General features: G+C 39.3%; 1 long non-coding RNA gene across 1 annotated transcript in view; it reads left to right on the forward strand.

Annotated features, from left to right (window-relative positions):
• Positions 1 to 7,020, forward strand: part of LOC123372801 — a 46,377-nt gene extending 39,357 nt beyond the window's left edge. Inside the window, exon 5 of the long non-coding RNA XR_006580458.1 lies at positions 6,782 to 7,020. This is a non-coding gene — a long non-coding RNA (uncharacterized LOC123372801). The remainder of the gene's footprint in view (positions 1 to 6,781) is intronic.
• Positions 7,021 to 11,016: the final 3,996 nt, after the last annotated feature.

Below are 11,016 nucleotides of genomic sequence, written 5' to 3' on the forward strand. Positions count from 1 at the left end.
AATAGGTGGAGAACCACGGGCATAGTTTTCTTGCCTGTGCAGATCTCACATCTTATGTGCTTATTTTTTGTGTGGCAGCGACAGCTGCATGTGTTCTATTGTTCAGTGATACTTTCCTCAGTGATATTTACCCTGCATTTACAGCCCATGTTTTCTCCACTCGGTACCCTTTTGTTTTCAGCATAGCAAATTGTTGAGTAGATTTTGGAATCAGATGCCACAATGGATCTATGATATCAATAGAAGGATGTCAGAATGAGGACGCAATTATATAGTTACTGGAACTGGCAGAAATACAATAAAGTGTTTGGGTATTGTAATTCAGCTTAATGTGAAGTGCTATTAGTTTGCTTGTCACTGAATAGTCTTTTAATTAATGAATCTTGATACCAGAACATGCTGCATTTGGGTAAAGACCAAAGACGCATGCCACCATTATTCTACACATGTGATGAAAATAGACATTCCTCTACTTTAGTGAAAAAAGTAGCATAGCAATTTGATGGGCTAATCAAGATCTGTAATCTCCGTGGCTGAAAAGTGTTGCAACATTCTATTTGTATTATATACCCTGTCCATTCTTCAGTGGTCTTCCATGAGGTGAAAGTTAGCTCAGAATTTGGCCTAGTTAATGTATTCCTTCAAATGAATCATTTGAATTTAATAAATTGGCTAGCCAATGATTTGTACTGTATGTATCCTATTTTTCAAATAAGCTATCACTACCAAATAAAATGCTGGCTTCAGGTTTGTAAACAGACAAATCATTTTCAAATCTACACAGACAAACAAAAACAATGAGGAGTCCTTGTGCCACCTTAGAGACTAACAAGTTTATTTGGGCATAAGCTTTCATGGGCTAGAGTCTACTTTATCAGATGCATGAAGTGAAAAATACATGAGCAGGTAAAAATACATGAAAGAATGGGGGTTGCTTTACCAAGTGTGAGGTCAGTCTAACGAGATAAATCAATTAACAGCAGGATACCAAGGGAGGAAAAATAACTTCTGAAGTGGTAAGACAGTGGCCCGTTACGGACAGTTGACAAGAAGGTGTGAGTAACAGTAGGGAGAAATTAGTAATGGGGAAATTAAGTTTAGGTTTTGTAATGACCCAACCACTCCCAGTCTTTATTCAGGCCTAATCCAATGGTATCCAGTTTGCAAATTAATTCCAGTTCTGCAGCTTCACGTTGGAGTCTGTTTTTGAAGTTTTTTTTTTGAAGAATTGCCACTTTTAGGTCTGTTATTGAGTGACCAGAAAGATTGAAGTGTTCTCCTACTGGTTGTTTAATTTTATGATTCCTGGTGTCAGATTTGTGTCCATTTATTCTTTTGCATACAGACTGTCCGGTTTGGTCAATGTACATGGCAGAGAGGCATTGCTGGCACATGATGGCATATATCACATTGGTAGATGTGCAGGTGAACAAGCCCCAGATGGTGTGGCTGATGTGGTTAGGTCCTATGATGGTGTCCCTTGAATAGATATGTGGACAGATTTGGCACTGGGGTTTGTAGCAGGGTTTGGTTCCTGGGTTGGTGTTTTTGTTGTGTGGTGTGTAGTTGCTGGTGAGTATTTGTTTCTGGTTGGGGGGCTATTCTTGAACATGGGAGTGGAGAGGAATATAGAAAACAAATAATCAGCACCTTCTTTGATTAGCAAATTATGAATATGCCTTCTGTCTACTTGTAAGTCCCCATCACTTTAGTATATGAGAACCTTACAAACATTAATGAATTTATCCTCACAACACCCAAGTGAGATGGGGTGGTTATTCTCATTTTTCAAATTGGGAAACAGAGGCACAGCGAGAACAAGTGACTTTCTATGGTCATGCAGGCAGTCTGTGGAAAATCTTGAGGCTAATTGGGTATATTGTAGGACTTTCTAGGTGATATTCTATGGCTTGTGTTGTTCATGTGGTCAGATTAAATGATCATAGTGGTTCTTTCCAGTCTTAAAATCCATGACTCTCCTGAGCTGCCCAGTGCCAGCTCTGCCAACGACTTACTGTCAATGAATGCAGAACTGAATATTGTCTATCCCGGGCCTTGCACTTTGTAATGTTGGGGGAACTCTGCTTCACTGGCTGCTTCCAACTCTTCCTGAATTCTCCTGTCAAAAGGGAAGAAGATAATTCCTTCTCTTCTTTGTGAAGGCTAACTCTTCTTCCACCAGCAATGACATTGCTGAAGAATCTGAGCTTTTCTCTTCACTCCTAATGTTATGACTCTTTTTTGGCACATCACCAGGTCCCATTGGCAAATTCACACATCTGAAACTCCTTTGTCATCTCCTGATAGATTGCTTTCCTGGCAAGAGTCATAACTGAGTGTGAACTGTATCCTTTAATTTGTCTGCTCCAGTTTCATCCTGTACTTTTTAAAAAAAATGTGACTTATAGACACCATAGGAAGTTGTAAGAATACTTGTATAGAAGATTATATAAAAAGGTATTCAGCAATCTACAGTTACTGAAAGACTATGCTGCTTTGTAAAAAATATCAACTACAAAGTGATTTACAGAATAAAATCAATGTTTACTACCTACAGGCCCTATCCTGACATAGGCTGATTTCTGTATTAGACTCTATTTTTAAGTATTTTTTGAAAACCAAAAACCAAATTTGTTTTATTTTAGTGACACAGTGACAGAACTGACTGAAGCCAAGCATGGTACAATTTTCTCACTATGTTCTGCCAGTTCTAGTGATAGGAAACCAGCCAATTTTTTGCACCTCCAAAGCTTATCTGATCCTTTTCAGTCTAGAAATCTGGCACAATATCTCATGAGAACAGAGTTTTTCTCAAGATTACTTCCCGCTAATTTCCAGTTCTGACTACATCAGAAATTAGACTTTTTCAGGTATTTCTATACTTCCATGTTAAGTAATCACTAAAACTACAAAGTACAGAGTCACAGAAATGTATAAAAATAAGTTTTTTGAATATTTCAGTTCAGTTTTGAATTGAGTTTTAGGTGAAGGTTCAGGTAATTTCTTACATTAACAACAATGGGAAAGGAGCACAAACCCAAATAGGGAAAGATTGTGTTAAAAACATTTAGGTAAATGTGATGAATTTCATCAGGCCTGCTGATTTGAATACATCGTAGAGTAACTTAAGAATCTAGCTGAAGAAATCTTGGTATTGTTAGCAATTATCTTTGAGAGCTCCTGGAGGCAGGTGAGATCCCAGAGGACTAAAGAAGGGCAAGCATAATACAGTAATTATCTTTAAAAAGGGCAACAAAGACAACCTGGGAAGTGATAGATCTGTCAGCCTAACTTCGATACCTGGAAAGATACTGGAACAAATTATTAATCAATTTGTAAACACCTAGAGGATAATAGGGCTATAAAAAATAGCCAGCATAGATTTGTCAAGAACAAATCATACCAAAACAACCTAATTTCCTTCTTCAACAAGATTACTTGCCTAGTTGATAGGGAGGAACCAGTAGCAGTGGTGTGTCTTGATTTTAATAAGGTTTTTGATACCATCGCACATGGCATTCCCATAAGCAAACTAGGGAAATGTGGTCTAGATGAAATTACTATAAGGTGGGTGCACAACTGGTTGAAAGAGCATCCTCAAAGAGTAGTTATCATTGGTTCGTAGTCAAACTTTGAGAACATACCTAGTCCTTGATCACAAACAGGCTGGAAAATCAGTATTCTAGCCCCTGCATTTGTAATCCAGGAAACCCTTCAGCCTACCTGACATAGCTCTGATCTGCCATGTGCTTTGGGCAGTCCATCCATTGTTTGTAGCTGTCTCTACTACATAAAAGGGGTTCGTTGCTCCTTCCATTAAGTCTGAAAATATGTTTGGCACACCTATGTACTTTAACTAGTTCTGTGCTTGTGTTTGTCTCAAAGGGCTTATCTTCACTACAGCTTTTGGTCGATTTAAGCTATGGAATTTGAGTTATGTTAGTAGTTTAGATCTACTTACCACGGGGTTCTACTGTTCTATCTCTTATTAGTAAACTCTGTATTGGATGTTTAGTCAGATTACTATTATTAGAGGACGGACACAATAAACAAATGGTGGTGTGGGTGTGTGTCTATTGTTGGATGGGGATTTACATGTATAACTATCACTAGTGCTAATGGGAATTACACTCCCAAAGTGCCGTCATGCATAAATAGGAGAATAAATCCTATGCTTTGTTTTTCAGGCAAAATACTTTTTAAAAGCAAATACATGGCGTTGTAAATAAGAGTCTATAAAAGAATACATGAACCTTGTGATGGAAAAAAAGTGAAAATGGAACACACACACACACACACACACACACAAAAGGAGGAATCTGACAGATGAACTGAGTCAACTGCATAGATTAGATAGGAAGAGGAAATTAGAACTAGCACAAAGTACTGCCTAAAATGCTAACAAGCAGAGAACAAATAAAATAATGGATAACAGGAAGGGAACTGAACCAATATAAACAGTTGCAAAGGGTATTGTGGCAGGATTTCAAACTCAGAGTTTAAGGAGGACAGAAACATTTAATTGTTGAGCAATAGTTTTTAAAATATGTTTTACCTCAGGAGCATGATATTGATGAAGTATTCAAAAATCATGAGCCCTTTAAAATCATGGGTCTGTAGCAGTAAAGAAGGCTTTCTCTAGGAGTTCTTCCCCTATTGTTCCAGCATGGAAGGGCAATGTTTGCTCTCTCCTCAAGGACTAGACCGCAGGTCCGAACCCAAGCCTATTGGATCTCCATGGATCCATGGGAGGTCTTGTGCCTCTCCATTAGCTCAGACTAATAGTGTTTCCACCTCCACATCCCCACTCCAATCCACATGCTTCTTAGTATCACACCTTCACTAGAGCCTTTTGCCAGTTTTTTCCCTCTGGTCATAGCTGCTCCTGGATGCCCTTAGGTAGAGGGTGGGTATCAGGCTCCATGAATAAGACAGTACAGCCCTAGACTGAATTATTATTTTTGAGGAATCGCCAAAGGAATCCCAACCCAAAACTAGGCTTCCTATTCCTTACCCAGGCATCAAGTGTCTGCCATCTTCTCCAGTGTTGACCCATGGAGCATCATCCATGGGGTCTGGAAGAAGGAGAATGCTACTGCAAAGGTGACTGTCATGACTACTTCCAAACAAGAGGAAGGAAAAACACATATGGACTGTCTCTTCTGTGCATGGGTTGTGGGTGAAGGATGATCCAGTCAATATAATGCAGATCTCCATCCTGTATCTAAAAGCCTAGCTGAAAAGAAAATCTAGTGAGGACAATAAAAGTACAAAGATGATGAGGGAGATATTAAAATTAGACAATGAAAAATTAGGTGAAAGAAGGTGCCTAACTTACATTAATTTCAATGATCTGGGCATGTAAGACTATTGTTGCAATAGCAGGAAGTCTGACAGAGACCACTATACATGCATTATGTGGAACTCTGGGTAGCCAAATGCTGTTTCTTATCTTCATGTAATTGAGAAAATGCTGACTGTTTATCTGTAAGTTTGCTCTGATTGGTTTGAAACAGTTACACAATATTCTCAGCTTGTTCTCTGATAAGGCAGAAAATATATGAATATTTGTGTGTTTGTGAATATAAACATATAGAGTTTATTGTTCTGGATCAGATCAATGGTCCATCAATCTTTCTCCCACAGTAGTCAGTACCACATTCTTCAGACAAAGGTTTGAAGACCTTCTCTGAATGAACAATGATGCAATGATATGCCATTGCCAGAAGTTTCTTCATACACCCAAACAGGTGGTGGTTGGTTTATGTCCTGAAGAATTGTGAGTAATATCCCTTATACATTTTAATTCTAGTTTATGGTCAAATTTTTCAAAAGTGATTAGTGATTTTGGGTGCCCAATTGAAGATACCTCAAGGGGCATGATTTTCAGAGGGCAGATGCTCTCTGTGCATCAGGCCCCTTACTGTGTCTCCAGCTGTGTTCCCAAACCAGAGGCACCATAGGGGGCAGGAGGGGAAGGGAGAGAGCATTCAGGGTCATGTACCTCCTCTCCCAGATTTGCTGCTTGGCTTGTACTGAGCATGCTCAGTAACACTGCTGAAGCCAGCTGCCCTCATTTTGCCCCCTCCCTATCGGCAGGCATCAGTCATTCTGCCAAAAACCACTATTCACTTTTGAAAATGTAAGCCAATATTAGTATCAATATACATGTCTACTCCATACATAACCTTCGGAAAGTGAGAGTGGCTTCCATTGTAGCCTCTTCCTCCTCAGTCCCTCCTTTTCTAGTTGCATATAACTTCCTCAGATAAACTGAGATTAAAAGGTGTTAGGCACCATGGCACTTCTGAAAATTCCTCAGGGTGCCTAGCTGCATCTTTAGGCACATAAATACCTTTGAAGATCTGGCTCAGAATCCTATCCCACTGAGCTCACAATCAAAAAAAAAGTGATGGGTGAAAGGTGGGGAAGAAAGATAAACATGCATTATTTTAATGTTCCAGGCACAAAGTTTGAACATGTGCACGTCAAAATGTTGAAAAGCTTTTACTTAGAAATTGTCTTGTAGATCAGAAATCATCTAAGGAACAAGTCAAGTTTGAAAGAAATTGGCTTGGTAGTTCTTAAACTATGAGCATAACATCTTTCTCACCCTGTGGAATTCTCTTTCAGATGTCTTGTCTTAATGGTAAACTGGGGAATTCAGTGATCTGGTTGGGACTTCCAGGTTTTACTGTAATATAAATAACAACAATAATAAAGTTTAGGATATCATATGTAGAAGAATTTGCTGTGTGTTTGTTTTGTTTGTTCATTTTAGGGAATGCTGAAGATATTATAAAACAGTTTAGCACTCACTTCAACTTCCAAGGACTACAAACATCAAGAAACCAAACAAAATTGGAAGTCTGAAACAGCTGAAAATGTGAAGAGGACAAGATGCCACTTTCTTAGCAATTCCATATCGTAAAGTAATGAGCACTGTACTGGGAACCCAGAACAATGGAATTCTAATCCTATTTCTAACACTGACATGCCTTACTGATACTTTGTACTCATCCAGCCCTTTACAAACTTATTAAAAAAAAACAATAGCATTCTACTAAGGTTTTAGTCCCTTAAATTATTTATATGTATCTCAACCTTAATTCTATTTTAACAATGCTTTTTTGGAATAAGAATACTTTCCTTAGCAAGACAGAACAGCACTATGTTGTAAGGAGCATGCAATCTGACGACACTGCAATGTTGGTCCTTTATTTTTATGTCATTATTCTGCTGTGGTGATGGTCATTGAGAAATAACTGATTGACTGAGTATGGTGAGGAAATGTTTTCAGGGACTGCTCCTCCCAACATGATTACGATGGGTATATACTGGACATGTACCCATTGGCCACTACCCCCTGTGCTGCCTTAACTGCCTACTGCACTCCAACCATTCCTTCAGAGAAAGATGTTTCAGATCTAGGCTTCAAATTTTGCTTGGAGTTGTGGATTTTTCCTGTGGTGTGTTCCACTTTCAGGATCCCCTCTGCAATATTAATATGATGTTTGTGCTCCACTTCGGACCTTGCATATCCACAGAGGGTGACAGAGAATTTGACTCTACCTGAAATTTTCCACTGAACATAGCTGTAAATACAGCATTAAGACTGAAAAATATTCCATGTGTTTTATGAAGGATGGAGAGGAAGAATGGTTTTGTGAATAGGGCATGGGACCTGGTTCAGTTCCTGTCACAGACACAGACTTCTGGAGTGACATTGAATGAGTCACTCAATCTATCCAGTGCCTTTGTTCCTTATATATAAAAGGATGATAATACTTCCCTACCTTAAAGGAGTGTTGTGAGGAAAAATCAATGAACAATTGTGAGGTGCTTCAATGCTATGGTGAGCAGGTCCACCTAAGAATCTACGTAGTGAAATAGAATTGGAACTGTTTCAACTTTCAGCAGACCCACTGAGGGCCAGCTGGTTTATTTGACATACCTGGTAATGGGATCCGGTACAAATGGAACATTTTTTTTAAAAAAAATCTTAAATCTTTGTGAGCTCTGGGTCTTGTTTTAGCCTGTAACTAACGCCAGTTCCAGGAAGTGTACAGTGAAAGATCAAAGTAAGAAACGCTAAGTAAGCTTGTTGAAATGAAGTGTTACTGGCATATGTTCTTCATCTCACGAGATCATTGACTGCGTGCTTTAACAGCTGGGATAGAAGACAAATGTTTTAGGCAGATTCAACAGAAAAGCCTGTATTTTATTCAGTCAGCACGGGGCTTACCTCTTATTGAAAGACAGTAGCAATTCTGAGGATGCATTTTTACAGGACCAGCAATATGAGTAGTTTACTCCCAATAACTATTTTTATAGGCCATATTTTATCAATTATATTGGGGAGATGAGAAGCTGCACAGTTCCAGAAGAAGCTCCAGGAACCACAATCCCTTCCCTATTCACTCACATGAATGGAAACTTGTGTGGTGCACCATGCTTTGGCCACAGCCAGCCTATTCTGTGAGGTTCTGTTGGGGCCATGGTCCTGCATTTTTCCTGGCCCCTTTGAGCCCCTAGGGATATATGGAGGGAGCAGTCCCTGACTCCTCCAGATGCATAGAGTGCAATTGTCCTTAGCCTTGTAGAGAACACAACCACATCAGCCCAACCCCGCACATCTGCATTATGTCTACTGACAAGCTGGCTCGGTGTTAACATACTTGATGCATCCCAGTGAATGTAGTCACCAGCTCCACTAGTGATTATCTGATCTGAAATAAAAACAAATTAGGCTGATCCATGCCCAAATTTAAATTGATAATTAGTCTCCTTAATCATGAAAGACAGCATGGTTTGGTGGATTAGGCCTGGGAGTTAGGAAACTTGGGTTCTATTTCTGATTTTGCCACTGACCTCCTATATGACTTCAGGCAAGTAACGTCACCTCTGTTTCCTTGCTCACCTTGTGTCTGTCTTGTCTGTTTAGAGTGTAAGCACTTCATTAGAAGGGACAGTCTTCCACTAGGGGTTTGTTGATACACAGTTTTTGTACCACTTTAACTAAATTAGGGTTTTTTAAATTATTTAATTCAATCAGGGCACCTTCCTAATCAGGCTGCAGTTGTTCTGGTATCAAGGTTTTTTATATTGTTATAGCTTGTTGCAGTAAATGGCATATAAATATGTTTGTACAGTGCCTAGCACAATAATGCCCTATATCAGCAAGGCCCATAAGTGCTTCCATAATATAAAAAATTGCTAACAGTATCCATGAATCACTATCATGCAGTGACATTTAGAGGTGTATGTGTGTTAGAATATAGAGCTGCTTTTGTATTTGTATTTTTTTCTGGACTTTACTATCTTGGAAATACAGTGCAATGGCAGGAAGGATTTTAAAGTGCAAATGCCTGTATTTTGTATGGTTAATTTCTGTACACTGTGAAATCCCCAGTTAGAAGCCATACTACTGATTGGGGCTTTAATATAAATGTACAGGTGAATATAAAGAAGATTAGATAAGACAGAAATTGTAGAAGCAAATACAGTCCAGGTATTTAGAAGATCAGAGAGTAGCTCATGCTGTGTTGTAATATCTTTCTGACTTTTTTGCGGATCCTCCAGACTATTATATGACAGCTTAGCTTCTCACCAAGTAATATTAATCACTTCTTAATCAAGGTACACTGGTTTTCAGCTTAAGACTAAAGAGAACTGTTTAACAATGTAGCATTTTCAGAAATGGTTGAATAATTCTTTGGTGGAGGCTGTAGGGGTGAATCTTTATTTGTCTAAAGAATTAATGTTTTCTGCAAGCAAGGAACATTTCCTATCCCCAAATTCCAACCTTTCCAAGCCTGCCTGAAATTAAAATCCAATCACTGAGACTCAGCACACTAAGTACTTTCATTTCAGGCTGAATGCATTGTAACGTAAATTTGAGGAGAGTTTTATTTAAATGAAGTCTAAATCCTAGTTTAAAAACAATTCTGTTACCATAGCTAATTGCTGCATGTGACTAGCGCTGTTAGTTTGTTCTTTATATCTTTTGGTTCAGCCTCTCACTGTACAGTTTGTGATTTGGCAGTACTGTTCTTATAGTTCTGCCAACAAATCAGCCCTATTTACTTCTTAATTTTTAAGTGAATCTGTATTTAGTGAATTTCTAGAAGAAATCTAATAATTTTCATGTCCCTAAGAGCTACTTTGCCAATAGTGGTTGTATGAAAATGTCTGCACCTCCAAAACTAGGTAACTTTATAACTTGCAAATAGCAGAAATGCTAATGTCTGTTTTCTACATTTGCATATTTTCAAAGCATATGTTTATAAAGCAATATTTGTATCAGATATTTGCTCACTGACATTTTAGCACCTAACACAGAGTTTATTGTATTCTTCCTCTTCAAATGTTATAAGTAATACACAATATTCTAGGTTATCTTTTCTCGCCTGTTCAATTATTGTTCCTATATGTTTGTTATAATTGATGGATGGTGCAGAATATGTTTTGATGCTAAGGCTGTTCCCTTCCTCATTGTGTTTGTGTGTATATATATCATGTCAATGGAACTATGCTTATTTACATCAGTTGAGAATTTGGCCCAAACACACACCCAGAAATTGGTTAAATGTTGGGGCCTGAAACAGTTATTCAGTTGGTAAAACTAAAAATGGATGGCATCTATTTACATGAAGCCAAAGGAAGCTGCAGAAATCAGATAAACTGTATAAGCTTCTCAACAGTGGTGCTGGAACAGGAGGCCAGTGGACCCTGCCCCCTTCCCCTCTTCTGCCCCCCAAGATCCCACCCCCACAGCCAGGCCAGTGTTGAACCCGGCCGGGGACGGGAGCCCAGGCAGTTGTGGGAGCAACGTGTGTGGATTCTCCAGCTGCCCACGGTGTGGGGGGACCAAGAGAAGCCCCCAGCCCATATCCTCGTCCCCTAGGCTCCCTGCCCGGTCCAATGCAGTGGAGAGTCCACGACTCTGTGCCAGCTCCCCACAGCTGCCCACATGGTCTGTCCCCAACCCGGCTCCAGCCAGAATGCGGGGGGCGG

This window comes from Mauremys mutica, chromosome 6 (assembly GCF_020497125.1).
Source record: "Mauremys mutica isolate MM-2020 ecotype Southern chromosome 6, ASM2049712v1, whole genome shotgun sequence".
Classification (NCBI taxonomy): domain Eukaryota; kingdom Metazoa; phylum Chordata; order Testudines; family Geoemydidae; genus Mauremys; species Mauremys mutica.